Source organism: Thunnus albacares, chromosome 15, assembly GCF_914725855.1.
Source record: "Thunnus albacares chromosome 15, fThuAlb1.1, whole genome shotgun sequence".
Taxonomy (NCBI): domain Eukaryota; kingdom Metazoa; phylum Chordata; class Actinopteri; order Scombriformes; family Scombridae; genus Thunnus; species Thunnus albacares.
In genome coordinates, this window is record NC_058120.1 from 12,324,205 (window position 1) to 12,342,963 (window position 18,759).

Consider the following 18,759-nt stretch of genomic DNA (forward strand, 5'->3'; position numbering starts at 1 on the left):
TCTCCCTCAAGTGGCAGGAGGAGATGAAATTACTGTAAATGGCAACTTCCCACATCGTCCATTTGCAGACCACAGCAGGGACCGACAGCTGGTTGGGTTTGAAAGGCCAAGAGGATTGAGATGCTCTAGTTTCACCGGACAGGAGGAAGCCTGCCTGTCTGTCTTCCTATTGCAGTCCATGAGTCACACTCTTCTCTTTCTGAAGTGCCCGTGGGGCCCATGGAGGGTATATCTCTCCTCTTTTAAGACTAACCTCCATCCGAGGTGTCTATGGGGCACTATTCGCTGTTCCAGTGTGCACTTAAGATAGCACAGCTCAGCCGAACGCTCTGGATATCACCTCTGCAGCTGTAGGGATGAGTACTCCCAGCGCTTTATCATGTATGACTGTTTTAACACCGTCTCTGCTTGCACCATGGGAGCCTTTATCTGAGGCGCTGGTATGGGCTGAACTATCAGGGTCACGCTGAAGCATGTGTGCCTCTATGCTAAGTGCCAGTGTGGGTTGCTTTCCAAGTTGGGTCAATAAGATAAAACAACAGTAACAGTGCAAAGCTCTATTATATAACCAAGCCCTTTAATGTGTTGAACTGTCTCTTCTCTCCAGTAAAGCAGAAGGACCAACACATGAAAATCCTGGAAGTCCACTGGAAAACAAATCATAATTGGATAATAATTCACAGTGTTTTGGCAGCCTGCGCACTGTGTTGACAGGATTATTCACCTCATCTATAGAGAGCTGCTGTGACTGAAATAAAAGGCTTTTCTCCAGTGAGGAAAGTCCTTCCTGTGCCAATGCCTCTTGTGGTTTCCCTCCCTGTTTGCACATTGCTGACAATGTGCTCTTAAAGGAGCACATTTAATAATGCAGCCAGTGTTTCTGTGCTCTTTACTGGGACTGAAGTGTAAAGCTCCATATGCATGCATAGGGTGGTGTTAATAAGGAGCTTGGTAGGGAGGGGAGAGTCGGCTGGCACCACTGTGTCCCTCTTCTAAATGCCGTCCAAACCCCTATGAGCCTCCCACTTATCGCTGGCTGAAAAGGCTGCTTGGAATCACACTGGAGATGGAGCAGTCCTTAAAAACCTCTTACTGTACTCTGAATAACCTCAGCATCTCTGCAGGAAAATGACGGAGCTAACTGCACTCTTACAGAGCACATAATATGAAAATATTGGAAATATGTATAAAATTACAGAAAACGACTTAGAGAGGATTTCCACATCAGATCCAATATCCATTTACTGTTTGATGTGTAATAGCATCAGTGAGGAAACTGTTGCCCAGTTAAACTGTTCTTAATGATGCTGATAGAAATAAAAACTCATGTATCATCATATACAGTAAATACTAATGGATTATTGGAACTGGCTGTAATATTGGTATGTTAAAAGCTGCTGGTTCTCTGTGCCTTGGGGTGAAACTCTGACATGTTTGACAGCAGTGACTCGCTGTGCAAACTGTAGCCCCACGGTAGTGCTGACACACTGAATTAGTAAAAAAATGGGATGCAAAAAGAGAACAAGATATTACAGCCCCACATGGTTTTGTCACGTTTTTTTCATAAACGAATTCAAAATAACACTGATAATAATTGCACTCATGTTGCTCTTATCATGGGTGTACAAAGTGCCTGCCAGGAGCAAATTAACAGAAGAAGAGTAAAGTGATTAAGAGAGAATAAAGCAAAGATAACACTAGAGGACACTGAACAAAAATACAAAGAAGATGATTTTAAAGTAGTAAATTACAAGCCATCTTAATTCTGACAGTTGAGAACATTGTTGAGAAAAACTACAAACATCCTTATGAGTGTAGCCTGAGAAACAGCCAGAGGGTCTCAGGCTGGATTCTGCTTCATATAAAACTAAAAAGTCAGCATTGTAACTGAGCACTGAGCCATGCTTGCTAAGTGGGAGCATGAACGTAGAGAGAATGAAACCTTGAACTGAGCCGTGAAAGGCCCCCATAGGTGACATCTGCTGAGTAGCTTCTATTTAAATAGTAGGATTAAGCCCAAGAGTCCATAAATCAGCCTATTAAAACTTGCTGAATGCTGCTGTAACTGAGAAAGCTCCTGCTAAAAGCAGGCAATTCATATCGTATAACCTGCAATAACACTGTCATATTATCACCTTACTAAATTCACATGGTGAGCTTGATACTGTAGCAAACAGTTGCTTAATAATATTAGCATTCATTTGTGGTGTTGTTTCTGGTCACTGGACACAATCTAAGTCCAATATTTACTCTCCTTTTAGCTTTGTGCACTCCTGAGGGAAATAGAATATTTAGTATTCATATGTAGTTATGTGATCCATAGAAAGTATTGATCATAGCCGTTTTAAGAACTGTTTTGGTACAAAGCTGTTCAACAAGATTTAATGTTAATAACTTTGCTGTTTTTTCTAAATTCTCAAAATTAGAGGGTAATACAGTAAATAGCTAGAAAGCAATTAACAAATAATAAACTGTGAGGTGAAGTGAGTCAGAAACCGCTTGAATGGATTTTAAACCCATTGATCAAACACTGACCAGGAGAGTTCTTAGATTTTTTTAGGGAGTATCAACATGACCAGCACCTTGGAGTTATGATTTTAGGTTAAAGATATATCTCATGAGCGCATAGTCAACATCTTTCTGCTACCTGTCTTTCATAATATCAAAAAAAAATATCAACAGGAGGTTGAATTTCTAATTCTATTAGGCTTTTTTCGGTGTTCTCCTTGTATGGGCCAGTGTTGAACCATTTAGCCATGGGGATAGATCGACTTCATGAAATGATCTAGTTTTCCAGGGTGCAGTAGCATCTAAGGCTGGTCATTATAGTGGCTAACCAAATCATTTGTGCATGAAGTATGTGCACAATTAGCTGTAAGTCTGTTTTTACTCAGTTCGGCTGATGGAAATTTAATACATGATTGAGCAATAAGGATGCAAGAGCAGATGTTTCATTTATCCTGCAAAATAACAACTTTAAAGGAACATTAAAAAGCAATACTCCTACAATCAGAGCCGATGATCCAAAGTGTGCTGAGTTTCCACATTTACATGAAGAGTGAAAACTAAGTTCTGAACATGGTGAATGGACTTGACACATAATGAATAAATTAAATAGAGTCAGTAATCTCAGCTGGGAGGTGCAGTGCCATATTATTTTCCATATCTGACCCTGCCAGGGATATCTCACTGCTCACTGCTCACTCTTCCCCTTTTACAACTTCATGTTCTTCACACTTCAATTTCAACTTGTTCAAACCTCTGGGGATCTCGTCTAGAAATGCTTCTCGTCTCCCTTTGTCCCATTTTTGCTCTCACTACACTGCTAATCAAGAAAAGGAGCACATTGTCATTGTCTTGTTGGTGGCACATTTTATCTGCATTGCTAGTGATGATAATGTCCTCAATATGCTCAATAAAACTGATGGATGAAAAAAAAAGCTGCCCATTACTTGCCTGATTACAAGATATTTCATATTTAAATCTTTGAATGCTTCATTAGATGGCTCTTTCTATGCTCAGACATCAGAAAAAAGTTCTCAGAGAATGAAAAATAACAGAAGAATCTAGTCACACACATGGCCTCGGTGACAAACATGGCACGCAAATGGCTGCTAATTACCTCTGACAAAGACAAAGAGCATAATACAGTAGAATACAGCTTGTCACATGCTGAAGAATGTAAATGAAATATGCTGATCAACAACCTTATAAATGTACTGTAATTGCTGCACCATCTGCCAACGCTGCGTCTTGTGTTGTTTACAGACAAGTTGATAGATAGAAATGAGTTTTCCTTGAAATAGAAGGTCTGACTCAGATGAGCGGGAGACAGACAGTGAGGGACAGAGTGTCATCTGTGCAGCATTCAAACTCAGGTAATGATGGAGCGGCTGCTGCTGGAGTGGTGTGACTCTGTAATTCTCTCTGGGTTGAGGCTGAAGCAGGGATGAGTCACCCAGTCGCCGAATGTTAATCACTATGGCCTGCAAGTCTGACTAAACAGCCCTCAGAGGAGACACCAGACCATTTGGCCCTCCTCCAGAACATGGACCTGCACCCTAAACCACATTCCCAGCGTTGACCACCCTGACTCTTTAACTTTGCCTCTTGGGATTCCTCAGTTAAGCTGCACGCTGTCACTTAAAGTCCTAACACTGCAAAATTAATCGGACAAATGACTGAAATGTCCTTGCGAGTCTGCCTGGTTTAGTCACAGCTGGAGTCATGTTGTGGTCCAAACAACCCATTTGTCAAAAATGACTGTGATCTTCTGATGCTCAGGGAAATTTCAAACTGAATTTGTGAAGTTGGGGAGGCTGCACTTTTTGACATTATGTGAGTGAGTTAGATAATCAATGGCAGATTTTCTTCTTTCTTCCTCTTCAGCTTGAAAATAATAGAAATGTCCTTGTGGGAGACCTTGCTGTGGGCCGACTCCCGTTTCCACTCCAATTGTTCTGTCAATAACTCATATAGCAGAGGCCAAATCCATAACAAAGCCGTGGCTACTTTCATCAAACTGAGTGAGAAAAAAAAAACCTTAGAGAGTGAAAATGCAGAACCTGGACCCCGGTCTTTTTATGCTTGCCTCAGTGAAGGTTGAACCTGCTCTCAGAGCGTTAATGCAGTGTGTGCATATGAGAAACCTCTAAAGCAACATATTGTACTAGAGCAAGAAACCTTCATTAATTCCCTTCTTCCTTCTCAACTACTTATGTGTCAGGCAACATGAGCCTAATTTATTTAGACACTCCAATACATCTAGGGTTGAATTTGACATCAGTGCATTTGCTTTAATGTAAATGGAAATTGGTCTTCATTAACGGAAAAAAGTAGGAAGGGAGTGCCGAAGCTTTTAAGCTCATAATAATAATCAGGATTGATTGGGCTCAGGGCATTGAGAGAAAGAGAGAGATGGTGACAGGGGTGGTAACACGAGAAGAAGCTAACATGGTTATTCCCACGCTTGGAGACACAGCTGGCAGCATGAGGCGAATGCACATTCATAAATGTGTGATTTTTTTTCCACAGCAAGGACTGTGGATTTAAAAATTGCAAGGAGAAGTTGATGACTGAAGGGATGGTCATTTGCTGTTGGTTTGGGTGCGACATTCATGTTCTCCTGTGACCTCACCTCCTGATTGCCAGCCTCAATCCAACTCGACAATGCCACATAGCTGATACATTATCAATTTCCAATGGGACAATGCTGTAAGAATGTCTCTCACAGAAGCCAAAAGGTTTGAGTTATTACTCATTGAAAATTAATTCTCAATATCGAAAGTAAGAGAGATATATTACTTTTTACATCACTTTCTGGGATGTGGCCAAAGGATCCTATGATGTCAGGCTTTTCGCCCCACCTTCGATTGTGCCCTTTCAGAAGAGGTTTCACTAGCAAGAACCACACCACACCAATATGTCATTTAAAGGTTTAATGGAATTCAGGAGGTATTGAATGTTGAGAATAGATGAATGGATGTGGGTGAGGGAGACGGAAGATGTCATCTATTAGGCTGGTCTGGGAGGATGTACTGAAGACCGGGCGGAGGGAGACTCAGTTAGGAGGTTCCATCTCAGGCATATATCCGCCCAAGCTGATCACTGGCCCCAAGACGGTGACTAGAATGAGACATGGGAGAGGTATGCACCGGATTGAATAGGAAGGGATGGGAGAAGAAGGAGGAGAGGATAAAGAGATGAGGGGATGAGGGGATGAAGGGATGAGGGTAGGGATGAGATAGGAAGATGAAAGAATGAAAGGAAGGGAAAGGGAGGGTGGGTTGAGAAATCTGAGACAAACGGGGTAGGATGGGTTGACTGGGTTTAAGTAGGCATGGCAGGCGATTAGAGGTGTGGTTGAGGTGTGGTTCTGCTCCTGAACCTAAGTTAACAAGTTAACTACATTTAAACATATTTGCCTTTAGATGTAATCAGACACTCACAGTGTGATCTAGTTCGTTTGAAGCATACCTTTACAAGTGGCTACCTAAAATAGCCACTTAAATATGACAACTTTGTAGTTACCTGAACATGCATTCTCCTCTTTTGGTGGAGGATAGCCAAAAGGTAAGGACTTTTAGTCCTTGTGCTAAGCTAACGCTTCCCGAATCAGTCTGTCTACTTTGCTCACTGAGAAGAATTTATGTATTAAACATCCCATTCAACTTCCAGCAACTAGCAAGGCAGCAAATAAGTCGACCCCACAAATGCTGAAGTTGAGCATTGCTGAGATTATCTGTAATGTAACTGCTGAATCTCAAATTGTAATCACATTACTGAACCACATTACTCCGTCATGCATTACTGCACAACACTGGTTGTGACTTGCAGTGTTTGAACAGTATGTGAATACAGTGACACAGAGGACCATGGGATCCTTTAAAGCCTGTGTCATGTCTCATTGACATTCACATGTGATTGCTTCCATCTCATAGAAAAGCACCAGATCACTTTTAGTGTCACACTGTAATGCACTTAACTCTCTCTACTTGTCAAATAATGCTGGTTAAACCATGATCTTCCTGAGCTCAGCCTCACTGAAAAAAGTCATATTGTTGCATGCCACATGGAAGCCACCCTGTTAACAAAGCTAAGTGACATACTTAAAGAGTTTTAAATTCCTATCATGAACTATTAGCACATCTAGATCCATTAAATATGAATGCTCTCGCATTACGAGGAAGAAGGAGCATTAGCAGATGTTAAATCTTTGTATAAAACAGGCCATGGCCTTTTTGCAATCGCTGTCAAAGCCTTTGCAGAATTTTTCACACACTAAGACAAGGTCATCAGTGCCCTGCCTTCCAAACACAGACATCATTTTGTAGATTTTAGAGGATAATCTACAAACTTTTCATGGCTGTGGTGAGATAGTGATATTTTTCAGAATCCAGTGCTTCTCTGTTCTCTCTCTTTTTGCAAGATTTTTTTAGATGTGCTAATCCCTGGTCAGAAAAGTGTTGCTGTTGTGCAGGTGTGGCTGAGCAAATCGCCTTCACAAACCCTTGCTAAATTATAGCTGGCTGTCATGTGCAGATAGCGCACAGCTGGGGAGAAACATAGAAGAGGACACTTCACTTCATTTTGAAATATGTTGAAAGGATATTAGATCACAAAGCATGGCTAGTTCCTTTTTCTAGGAAGCATATTCAATAATTCAAGGGGGTGTGATGGTTAGGTTGCAAATTCTAGTTTTGCAGACATAATAGATGGTTCATTTTTGGCTCCCCTGAGGTGAGAGAATAAAAGATTTATGTGCAAATTTTTGTCACTGCCTAGCAATGCATTAGCTTGCACTGAAGGTGGTCTGTTGACATTATAGATAATCAATCAGCAGTAAGTACGGATTTGATGCCGTAAAACACACCTACTATAGCACTCACGCTTTGCCGTCTATTGATTCCATCATTCAGTCAATCAGCCTCACACACCTTTGTAACATATCCTGTTATTACATTAAACACATTTTTTTTGCCCGTGATGCAACTGTAGGAGCTTCCCCAGGTCATCTCAGGCCTCATTCAGTTTCATTAAAAGACGATTAGAGGATGGTAAGTGGACGAGTGGCTTGTAAGGGAGAGGATGACAGTGTGACAGAGACCAGCGCTGCTAACGTCTTCTCTGTAGGTCCCTATCAGGAAGAGGAGTCATCCCCCCAGGGACTGAGGGCAGCGGAGCACATTACAGGTGTGTGACTCTGCCTTCTGCCCCGTGGCACTGCAAGATGAGATTTTCTCTCCACATGTCAGCCCAGCCTCCTGAATTTCATTACTTGTACCTGCAAGTTGGAAGTAACAAGGCTTTATTGCCAGCATTGGAAATCTGTCAGCCAGCGAGAAAAGAGTTGTTTACGTAGGACCTCGCTATACTGGCGTCTAACATCATTTCTATCCTGATGCTGCTCCGTATTAACACACAGTGCGGCCAGTGAATGTGCTGCTCACTGTCTGACAGAGGACTTGTGTGAAATTCTAAGGATCTGTGCACTGTGAGAGTCCAGAGGCACATTTTCCTCCTGTGCTCCTCTACGCCTCCTCTCTCTTTCATAACAGGCCTTTTCACTTAGTCCCTCTGTTGTCACAGTAACACTCCTTGCCCCTAAAAGCCTGTCAGCATTCTCACACTCATGGGGTGAACCAACACAGGTAATAGGGATGTCAGGTCTACAGCAACAGCGGTGTGTGGGTGACAGTCGTACCAAGGTAGAAAGGGGGGGAAGGGATGGAGCTTAATGAGACACGGTGGAGCTATAAAAATCCTCTCTTATACCAGTAGCCATGACAGGAAATCCATGCATCTTGAAAGGTCAAGGGCCTCTCTTACTCACTGATTGCATGTGAGCATAGGAGCACACAGGGAACAGAGCTGGGAAACAGTATAATTTTGAGCTGAGGTAAAAAAGTGCAGAGGATTGAAACATACTGTCTCCTGAGAAAGAAGATCAGGAGCAGATGGCGTTCTAGAATGATGACATGAAAAGAGAAACAAAGGGAAACATTCCTTTAGATCAAAACTTTGCTAAGCCGATTAAGATATGATGTATCATTTGGCTGTAAAGTGCCTCTACACAATTCACACACGCACACATACACACACTATCCATTCAACAGTTTACTAATGACAGGCTCAAGAACCATCTGTGTGTGTTATAATGGATGGAGCTGAGCGCAGATGGGAGAGGCTGGACCTGCCTACCACACGCATTTTACTGTTACTAGAGAAAACATCTTGTCATCTCAAATAACTGCCTAAGACGTTGGGTCCATGTCTTTTGTGGTTACATCAGGCCTATCAAGTATTGTGCATCAACACTTCAAAAGAGGGACATGCTGATTAGGAGAAATGACTAGTTTTGACTCTAGCCAGCTATCACAGCTGAAATAGAATGGGGTGTAAATATTGAAAGGAAAAGTGAGTTATGTTGTCGGCTTTTGAAGCCCAAATCCTTCATCAAGACACCCATAGTCTCCTCTCCTCTCCTCTGCTTTCCTCTCCTCTCCTCTCCTCTCCTCTCCTCTCCTCTCTTCTCCTCTCCTCTCCTCAGACATGAATAAACTCTGCAATAAGAGAGTTCGTCTCCTGTGTCTTAGACATCAAGAACAGGCTTGTGGGCCCAGTGAGGGTGAGGCAAACCTGGGCTTGATGACGCCTCCTCGCTCTCTCTCTCTCTTCTCTTTCTCTCTAACCCAATTACCACCAGGCCTCAAGGAATGGGACCGGCAGGAGTGGCGTGTCAGGGGACGATACCAACATCAAAGATAGACAGATGGTCCTGAAGTTTTACCACCTCAATCCAATCTCCTGCAGATATTATTAAATGATTAGCTGGTACAGTGCCCAAGATACGAAGCCAAAATGAAGAAATATTGACCAAGAAAGTGGAAAAGATTCAAAATGAACTTCTATTCAGTAACCTCACTCCCACACAGACAGCAGCGGTGACCAAGCAACAAGTCCTCATATTGAATCGACAGAACAGGTCAATTTCCAATGATTCCTGAAATGACACATAAGAGTATTTTCAGCACCCTAGCCATCTCCCCAACCCGCCTCCCCCTAATAAGAGTCACCTTGTATTGATGTCATCTAAGCTGCATCACTTTCCCGCGTCATAATTACTACAGACCATGGATGGCGTAAATGTAACTATAGGTGTATAGATCTATACTGTCGTTTTTCTTGTGGGGACGGGCTGCAAGTAAGAGTAGCTTCAAAGAGAATTGTGCCCAGTCTGAGGCCCCCATATGGGCTCTAAACGATCAGCATCCTCACCAGCATCCTCAAAATAGCATGGCGTTATCCACTACCTCTCACCCTACATTGTCACACTTTTGTTGATTTCCACTTTGCCGCTTTCACATTTTAGCAGCTTACCTTGGTGTTGTATAACAGTGAACAGGCTGTGACTTAGAGGCGAGACTTAGATTTATCCCGTGACTGAGACTAGAAGACAGAGTTGACTGGTTGAAGAAACAAAAAGCTGATAAATGATAGAAAACCCTCTCTGGAAAGAGCTCTGAAAGTGACAATCAGGCAGATGCTTTCTGCCTGGTGCAGTGTGTTAGCGCTCTCTGTTGTTTTTTTCCATTATTCCACATGCAAACACCCTTCCTTTGCTTTTCTTCCCTAATTACAGAATAGTGGCTGTAAGGATACTGAACCTTATCAGAATCCAAACCTTCACAGAATCCCACAGGTACTCAGCATGCAGGTGGCGTGAGAGGTGTTTGCAGTGAAAGTAGCCTCGCTGCATGCAAATTGCTCTTGCATTGCACCTTTTAGTAAATGATCTCCATGGTAAATCTTGCAGCGGAGTGAACTGCAGGTAATGTGATTCTCTCCCTCTGGAGCAAATGACCTTTTGTAGCTCGTTGTAGCTGTGGTTCATTTTTGACATGTAATAAAACTGGCACTTTTTTATGGACTCATACACTAGAATATAAGAGCTGCCAGTTGAATGTGAGGTTGTCGATGCCCTTCATTTCAGACAGCGTCTCTTTTTAAAAGTAGCCCCTGTATCTGCACAGGGCACTTTGCTTTAGAGTGGACTGTCTATTCACAGGAGCAGACTTCTGTTTTGCCTGCACTCAAGCCCTTAGCAACCTGTAGAGTATCTAACAACAGACATTTACAAGAGGGGAGATGATCTTTTTCTGTCCTCCTTGAGTCTCATCAACAGAAAGGTGACCTGATGAGTCACTGTGGTTTGTGGGTAGGTTTATACTCTCATCTTGTCTCAGCCTAACAGTGTTTCCATCTGTATTTCGCTCTCAAGAATTTTGCACGTCACTTCCAACCCCAAAACGTTTGATTTTTAGAACATAAAAGGATCTTGTTCATTTCTTAATTTTTTCATATTTAGCAATCACTGACAACAAGATTATCCCTTCCGTTCAATGAGCCCAATCTGTAATTGTAATTTAGTCAAGCTGGCTTGCTGCCCATGCTGGAGCAGAACATGACAAACTTTTAATTGCTTAGCTCCTCTTGCCACTGTGTTGCCGTGGAGATGGAGGATCTAAGTAGACACACGCACACACATTGACCCATCCCGTCGCCGAAAACTCCTCATCGCACCCACGTCACTTACCATAAGGGATTCTCAACTGGCCCAAACAAGTGACAAGCATCCTCATCAACACTCTCGGCCCCAACATTCGGGTCTGATTGGTTCAAAGTGAAGCGCAGTTGGACACTTCTGAATCTCAGCATGTTTCCCCTGAGGAGCGTCCAGCTGGGTGGGCAAACAAGCAGCGGCTAATTGGACTCTTCATGTAGTCCTGTAGCTCTGGGCCTCTTTGTCAGGTCAGGGTGTCTATTGTGTTGTGGCCACTTAAGCTAAGGGGACTGCTGATGCCTGGTATGTGATTAAATTACACCTGAATCATCCACAGGGCAACACCTGACCATAGGAATGAATGTCACTGTACATTCTGAGTTAATTGCAGGAGCTGGATTGTACGAGTAGATGACAACCAATAAGGATTTTAATGACTACAACGGATTGTTTACATGTTTGCTGAGAGACTGCTTCCTAATGCTCTAATGTGTTACTTCATCCTTAAGAAAACCTGTAGGAGCCATTCAGCAGAGCAACACAAGAATGTGCTCGAGCATATGTTTAACCTTCATCAGGCTTTTCTCACAATGATGTAACACAGATTTGAGTCAATAGGATTTCTTTCCTCCACGTTCAAACAATTAACTTTAGTGCGTTTACAATCCATCGCCACTAATGATCACAGGGATTACATATGAAGGGTTTTAGGGAACATGGCTTCAATGGAGTGTAAAAGGCATTTTTCAGCTGCAGGAGCTGATGGGAATGTTTATTGCAGAAAGGAAAAGGCTTTGCCTGCAGGGTATTCCTGTGGAGATGGCAATTTGGAGAAGAGATGGATCATTGAATGTGTCTCTTTCAGCCGTTAGGACATAGTTGATGTGTCACTGAAATGAAATATTAGACATAGCAGGTACTTTGGCTTTGGTAATGATGAGAATCACCAAGAGCTTTGTAGAACTCTTTATGTCTTTGTGCATGTGTACAAATGCACATGCTGTCATCATGACTGTGCATGGGTATTTGTCAGTGTGTGACTGAGCATGTGCAAATTTGATTCATTCGCACATCTCAAAAGCAGTCTAAGTTTCCAAACATCACCCTTGGTTGGCAGGGCTTTTCCAGTCTGCTGTGCCGCTCCTTGCACGACTGTCAGCGTCGCTCCTTGCACGACTGTCAGTGTCGCTCCTCGGTGTGTCATATCCAGCAGAGAAGCTCTCGCAGCTCCCTCATCATGACTTGGCATGCTAAGAGAGTTGGATGGTGGCAGAGGGGAAGAGAGATGGGAAAAAGAGGGGGGGGTTCTTCTCTCTCCAGCAGGCTTTATTCTCACCTCATTCCCCAGAGTGCCACACACCAGCTGGAACTCACTTAATTATGCACCCAGTATGGCGCGTAGGTCAAAATGGCACTCAAAAAAGTATTGTTTGATGGGTTGTGTACTTTTTTGAAGTTACTTTACAATACATCATCCAACAAGTTTTGGGCCAGGACAGAATGTCATGCAATGAATATACTGTATATGTACAATTATTTTGTGTTTTGCTGTTATTGTTTATAGTGTGACCTTTATTATATACAGTGTGAAGTGGCTTGAATAGTTAGACCTAAACAAAATGCATAAAAACTATTATATTTTTATTATTGAGAAAATATAGCTTTTTGCAGATGGGGCTGAAAATGAATGAGGAGAACTTGTGGCTCAGAGAAATTTTGGTTAGGCCTCAATGCAGTGATGTTATATTGAAGGGAAATCATCAAGTTTTTTCTTGTAGTTTGAAGAGTGTTGCAAATGTTGCTCCCTTTTTGTGATTATTTGAAGGGAAGAATTCAAAAAATGAAATAGTAAAGTCTTCACCCTCTCTGTTCCTCTTTATGAGACTGTTTGAACATGATCTCTTTATGGTTACTGCACAACTTTTACAGCTTATGGCCAACAAAGAATAAGACTCATGATGGATGAAAATATCAACAAATTTAACTGTAGTATGTGCTGTATGAAAGACGAGAACACAGTGATATTCACACTAAATCTTCAGCCACAGAACAAGAGGGTTTCCACCAACACATGCAAAACCATCTTTTTTTTTCACAAAGAAAACAGAAAGTTATTTTGAGTCACTTCTTTTTACAGAAATATGCTAGTATAGGAAAAACATTTTTTAATTTTGTGAAAATATCCTTATTCCAATTAATTTTTCTCTAAAAAAAAATCTGCAAAAACACGAATACATTGAAAATATCGGAAGTTTGAGTACCACTGGAACAAAAAGGAAGGCTACAAAGCAACTGCTCATGGGGATAACTATGCCACTGTTGTCCTACTAGCCCGCAAATGTCTGAAAACATGACCCCTGCAAAAGACAGTGTTAGACAGTGTTTATGACAACACACTGCACAGGGCTGATTGCAGCCGACACCGCTGTGAGGGAGAGCATTTTATGTTTAAGGTTGGATGGTGCTGCAACACCCTGCAGCGGTCAACAATACAACAAATATACACAAAGAGTTTACAATTTTCTTTGAGGCAAGGAATAAACTTAAAGTATATAAAGCAGTTCATACAGCTTGAGAAACAACAACAACCAACAATTCTGTTGTTTCTTCAAGCAAAAAACAGATGAAACAAACGCATCGAGTCCAGGATTTGGAGTATATAGAGCAGAGTGCTGCATCCAGCCAAACTCACATCGGCTCAACACTTCAGATGAGCTGCAAGAGGAACTTCTGGAGATAGAGGTTTCTCCTCAGGTCTCTCTGGATGAGGAACAAGTTCTACATTTAATATACATTTATAGTTTTGTTTTCTTATTCGTCTAAATTCAGAGGACACATTCTTGGTCGGTGATGTAGTCATGACTTTGGGTGAAGAAGTAAAAGAGAAATGAGAAGTGAAGGATTGAATTCATGGTTAATGACTGCAATGCAATGACCTCCATCATCTCCGATTAGGGAACTAAAGCAAATCTAATGAGAAAACACAATATTGCTTTTTTTTTTGTCTCCTAGCGTTTTTCAAATGGAAGACCCTATGGGACAAACTTAGCTTTGTTAATGCTCCAAACCTGTCTGCAGTGAGAATGAATTGACTTAATTAAAGTAATTCAGCTATGAATATATACAGTATGTGCTAAGGTCATACAATGAATAATCATTTATTAAGCTTACCAAGTAAAGATGTATTCATATTTTTTTTACACTGTTGAGGTTTGCAATGCCGGAAATGTACAGTAGAGCATACCTGAGTTATTGAGTATTTGAATAACTGAAGGACATTTATATTTTATACCTGAGACTTACTTAAAACAACTTCTTTACACTCTGTAGTATTATTTTCTCTACAGATTAAAACAAACAGAGGAAGAAAAAGATGAAGAGAGGGCAGCTCTTCTTCAGTCAAATTAAATTCAGCCAGCTGCTGCTCTCTATTATAATAGCATTATGCACAATATAATACAATCCTGATAAATCCTAATGAATTTAAAATATTGCGTTGTCATACTTTTCTGTTCTTTTAAGGTGGACTGGAATTTTTACACAGAAATTAGTAGAAGAAAATGTAAATAAAGGTCTTTTGGTACAGTAGTAATCGGAGCATTCCCAGTATTTTGACTCAGCAAACTTGAAAACTTTTCAAAGCCTCATCACTATTTCATCTCTCGCCGACACATCATAATTATCTCCAGGCCAGAAATGTATCTTTTTTGCCCGTCACCTGGACATCTGTCGTTTTCCTCGCAGACACGAACGTCTTTCAACAATGACAAGTGTGCCTGAGTCCACTGATGACTGCTGAATCATTAATGGCACTATTACTGCCTGATACATCTTTTAGCAGCACGATCTCATTTCTGAAGACTGGGCCAGTTTTTAATAGCTTCGTCTCTGGCCATTTTTGGAAAAAGGGTGCAGGGTTTCAATTAGTAGGAGAAGTGAATGTTTCCATTACAGCCTGCCTACTGGAGTTCAACATGTCACATTTACTTGATGGTTATTTATGTCCCTGATGCTCCCATTTAGATGGTTTTATTTCACTTCATTAAGTTCCCATTAAGAAACCATGTAACAGGAAGTACTGACATCTTGTTTTAGAAATTAGAGTACAATCTTGACATTAATGTAAAGTAAATGCTTTTTATACTAATGGCCTTACTTGTTGGTCTTGTACATACACTTCACCTCTAGCTGCTCCCTCACTTTCTCCCTGAACCTTTGCCCTTCTACATGTGCCGCACAGACTAGTAGTGCTGCCCTCAGAGCTATAAAAGATAAGATGGACAGATCTCAACACACACACCTACACAGCAACAAACACACACACACACACGTGCGCTGCGAATGCAAACATATGGTGGCAAGATACACAAGTGTTCTCCTGATAATCATTTATAGAGCCTGGTGGCGAAGGGCAAAGTGCTGTTATCGCATGCTAGCAGCAATGTTCTGCTCTCAAAAACCCTCCACACCAAGCTGCAAACACCATTAGCTTGTACATCCAGGAGATACGATGTGCACTTTCTGTAGCTGTGCCAAGTACTTCTTGTCTGCTGTCATCCTATAGGGAGATAATGACTTCTTCTTTCTATGCTGCTACCCGGTCCAAGGTCCATTATTAAATGAGAACAAAAGGAGTTAATCCTTTCCATGTTGTTGTGTCTCAGGGGATTTGAGGTGTCCTTCAGAGTTGGAATCGAAGAGAACTGCTTTCAAAGCTTTTTCCCTGTTGTTTTGCATGGAAGGTTTGTCTTCAAAGGAAAGACTGGAATGCTTCAGTAGTAATCTGTTGTGTCCGTGATTGTGCTCATGTAAAACTGTTTACGCTCGCATGTAGGCGACAGCAGGCCTAAAATACCAAGTCTGTGTTCACAGAGGGCAGATGCAGCTCTAGTTATCTCTGCTCTAAGAGATTTATCAACAGAGTTGAGGCAGTAATTCTCCATAGTGGATCTTCAATAATTCATGCCAAGACACTCTCTCAAGCTTATGGTGAGAGATTGGTAATTGTCTTCTCTCTCCCTCCTCTCTGCTCTGCATTATGTGTGTTATTAAATCCATATACATCTGGGTGTTTTGTTGTGGATTTATGGAGCGCATGTATGAATCATCCATTTAATGCTTTGCCAGGGAGGGTGATTACCTTTGATTGTAATGGTGGTTGAGTAAGTGTGCCGTAGTATGCTGCACTCTATACTTGTTGTTCTTTTTATCCTCCAGTCGCTTTAACCAAAAGATGCTATAGGTGGACAATCACAGCAGGATTTAAGAATATGAAGAATGGGCTGAAGAGAAATATTACATCTGTAAATGGAAACACACACACACACAACACACACACAAGCCTGTTCAAATCTAGCGTACTCACTGCCTCATTACAACAAAAGAAATATACAATACAGAGGGTGTGAATGTAAATAGTTCAAGGGTAAGATATTCTATATTTTTCTTAATGTTAACAACTCCCATTAAAATACTTAAACCAACAAAGAATTGATCGTACTAACAAATATTAGCCTGATACAGCTTATTCCTCTGCAATACGGACCTCCATTGTTGTCCAAAAACTACTGTAAACACATCAATGAGCCACACTATCACACTGGTTGACAGGTTCCTTCCTTACCATGAACATGGGCACTGTAGTTTATTTAGAGTCAGTCCGACATACACCATCCTGCTGCAGTAAATACCAAATGTGTATTAATCCGCTGCTGAAAATAGTCCCTGATAAATGCACCATTTAGTTTTGTTTGAGTGACAACTTGCAAAAACTACAGTGCCCAGCTGTTTAAGGAAATTATGGTGACTTTTATGAAAATGAGACTATATATTTGTGAGGGCTATGTTGGGGCTTAAACTTAAATCACTAGCCCCTTAGTTAGCCACTCAGTAGGACATTTGACTCGTATTCTAATATTCAGTAATACTTCTTCAATTACTTCACATATCCAATGAAGGGTGGAAATCCAATCTGGTTTTTGATGGTTTATTAACATCCATATCCATTCAGGTATTCCATTTCCATCCACACATTATATCCCACAGAGATTCTCTCAATAAGGGAACACTTGAAAATATGTATGTTGTCTTTGGCTGATGATGATGTGTTGTTAGAGTGTTATTACGTGGTCAAACCTTTTTTGTTCCACTCTTAAGTTTAGCTAACTAGCTTCTAACCTTTTCATTTTGCTAGCAAAGTGTGTTATCTCACAAGTATCTGAATTAAGTCTTAATGCAATAATCCGCCATCCATACATCAAATAAATTATTCCATTAAGAATAAACAGAAGTATCATAATAATACAATTCTCAGCTATATCTAATAAGGTGCACATAATAACAAACTTAATTCTAATATTTGAAGTCAAATTTAGCTCTTACAACCAACCCAAAGCTGAAAAGCACAAGCATAAACATAAACATCTACAATGTCATATGCTTCAAACAACTTTACTCAGCACTTCATAGCCTGTCTGCTTGCTATAGTGGACAGAGTTCACTCACAGATCTGCTGTGTTAAATGATAAATGAGCAGTGGAGGAAAGACTGAAAAAGGAAAGACGTTCCAGACGTATGCTGGGATGGCACGAACTAGATCACAGCAGGCTGCTGTGCTCCAGTGATCGTGACTTGAAGTCATCTGTAAATATGGTGGGATAAGCAGGGAACATGCTATAGCCTACTTTGGATGAAAGAAAACAGAAAAGGCTTCTTTAAATTCAGAGTGTGTCGAGCCCATAAGTTGGACCCTTGAAATTCACCTAATCAGCTTTGTCATACTGTAGCAGTGTGTGCTTGTGTGTGTGTGTGCATGTGAGTGTGTGTGTGTGTGCAAGCATCTGAGTATGCTTACTTACTAGACAGATGCTTAGGGAGCCATAAAGAATTTAATAGCCAGTGGAACGACCTTAGCAGCTACTGTACCGCATATGGTTGGCTGCTGATAATACAGCTTAGTGTGCAAAATCTGGATCTTTTTGATGTAGATTGATTTCTGGTGAGACTCCATCAGGCAACAGAGCACTGACTGCTCACATCAATACATGACCTGACCTGACTACTTATGCTCATAAACAACCCATTCAAGGACTTGACCCAAACACAGATATTTTTTTTAAATCAGTATGTTTACAAGTCTGTTTATGGATTTCTGTGTGTTCATGCTTGTGTTTTCTGCATGTGTGTCCATGTCCTTGATGTTCGCTTGTTTACTGTATGTGTTCTCCCCTGTGTAGTGGCTGAGTGGCGAGCTGTGCCGGGCCTAATTTAGGTGGCTGATGTGTGATGTGTTTGGGGCTCTGGCTGCGTCGGAGGTGTTATGTTTATCTCTGCTTCTGGGGAGTAGCTGTGACAGACTTTCTCAATTGGTCAAACTGTCCTGACCCAAGCCCTTGTTACAGCTAAATAAATCACCCTAACGTGTGGCAATGACACACACAAATATGTACATGTGTTTCTTTTCAACTATACTATTCTATTTAACCTTTGACCAAAGCCCACTCCCATTCTTTCAATAAGGTCTGACCAGTTCAATCTAAAATATTTTTAGATTGAACTGTTTGGTTTCAACCTTGATCTTAACATGGGTTTTGAGTCAGCTTGTCACCATTCTGGTGTCCACTGGGTATTGCATTCATTTCTAAACCCTTAAAGCCACTATATGTTAAAAATTGCTGATTTTGGTGCCCTCATATCAA

At 41.3% G+C, this 18,759-nt stretch overlaps 1 protein-coding gene across 2 annotated transcripts in view; it reads left to right on the plus strand.

Moving 5' to 3' along the window:
• LOC122998767 (regulator of G-protein signaling 6-like) overlaps positions 1-18,759 on the plus strand; it is a 42,426-nt gene that overhangs the window by 8,782 nt on the left and 14,885 nt on the right. The gene's annotated exons all lie outside the window — the stretch shown is intronic.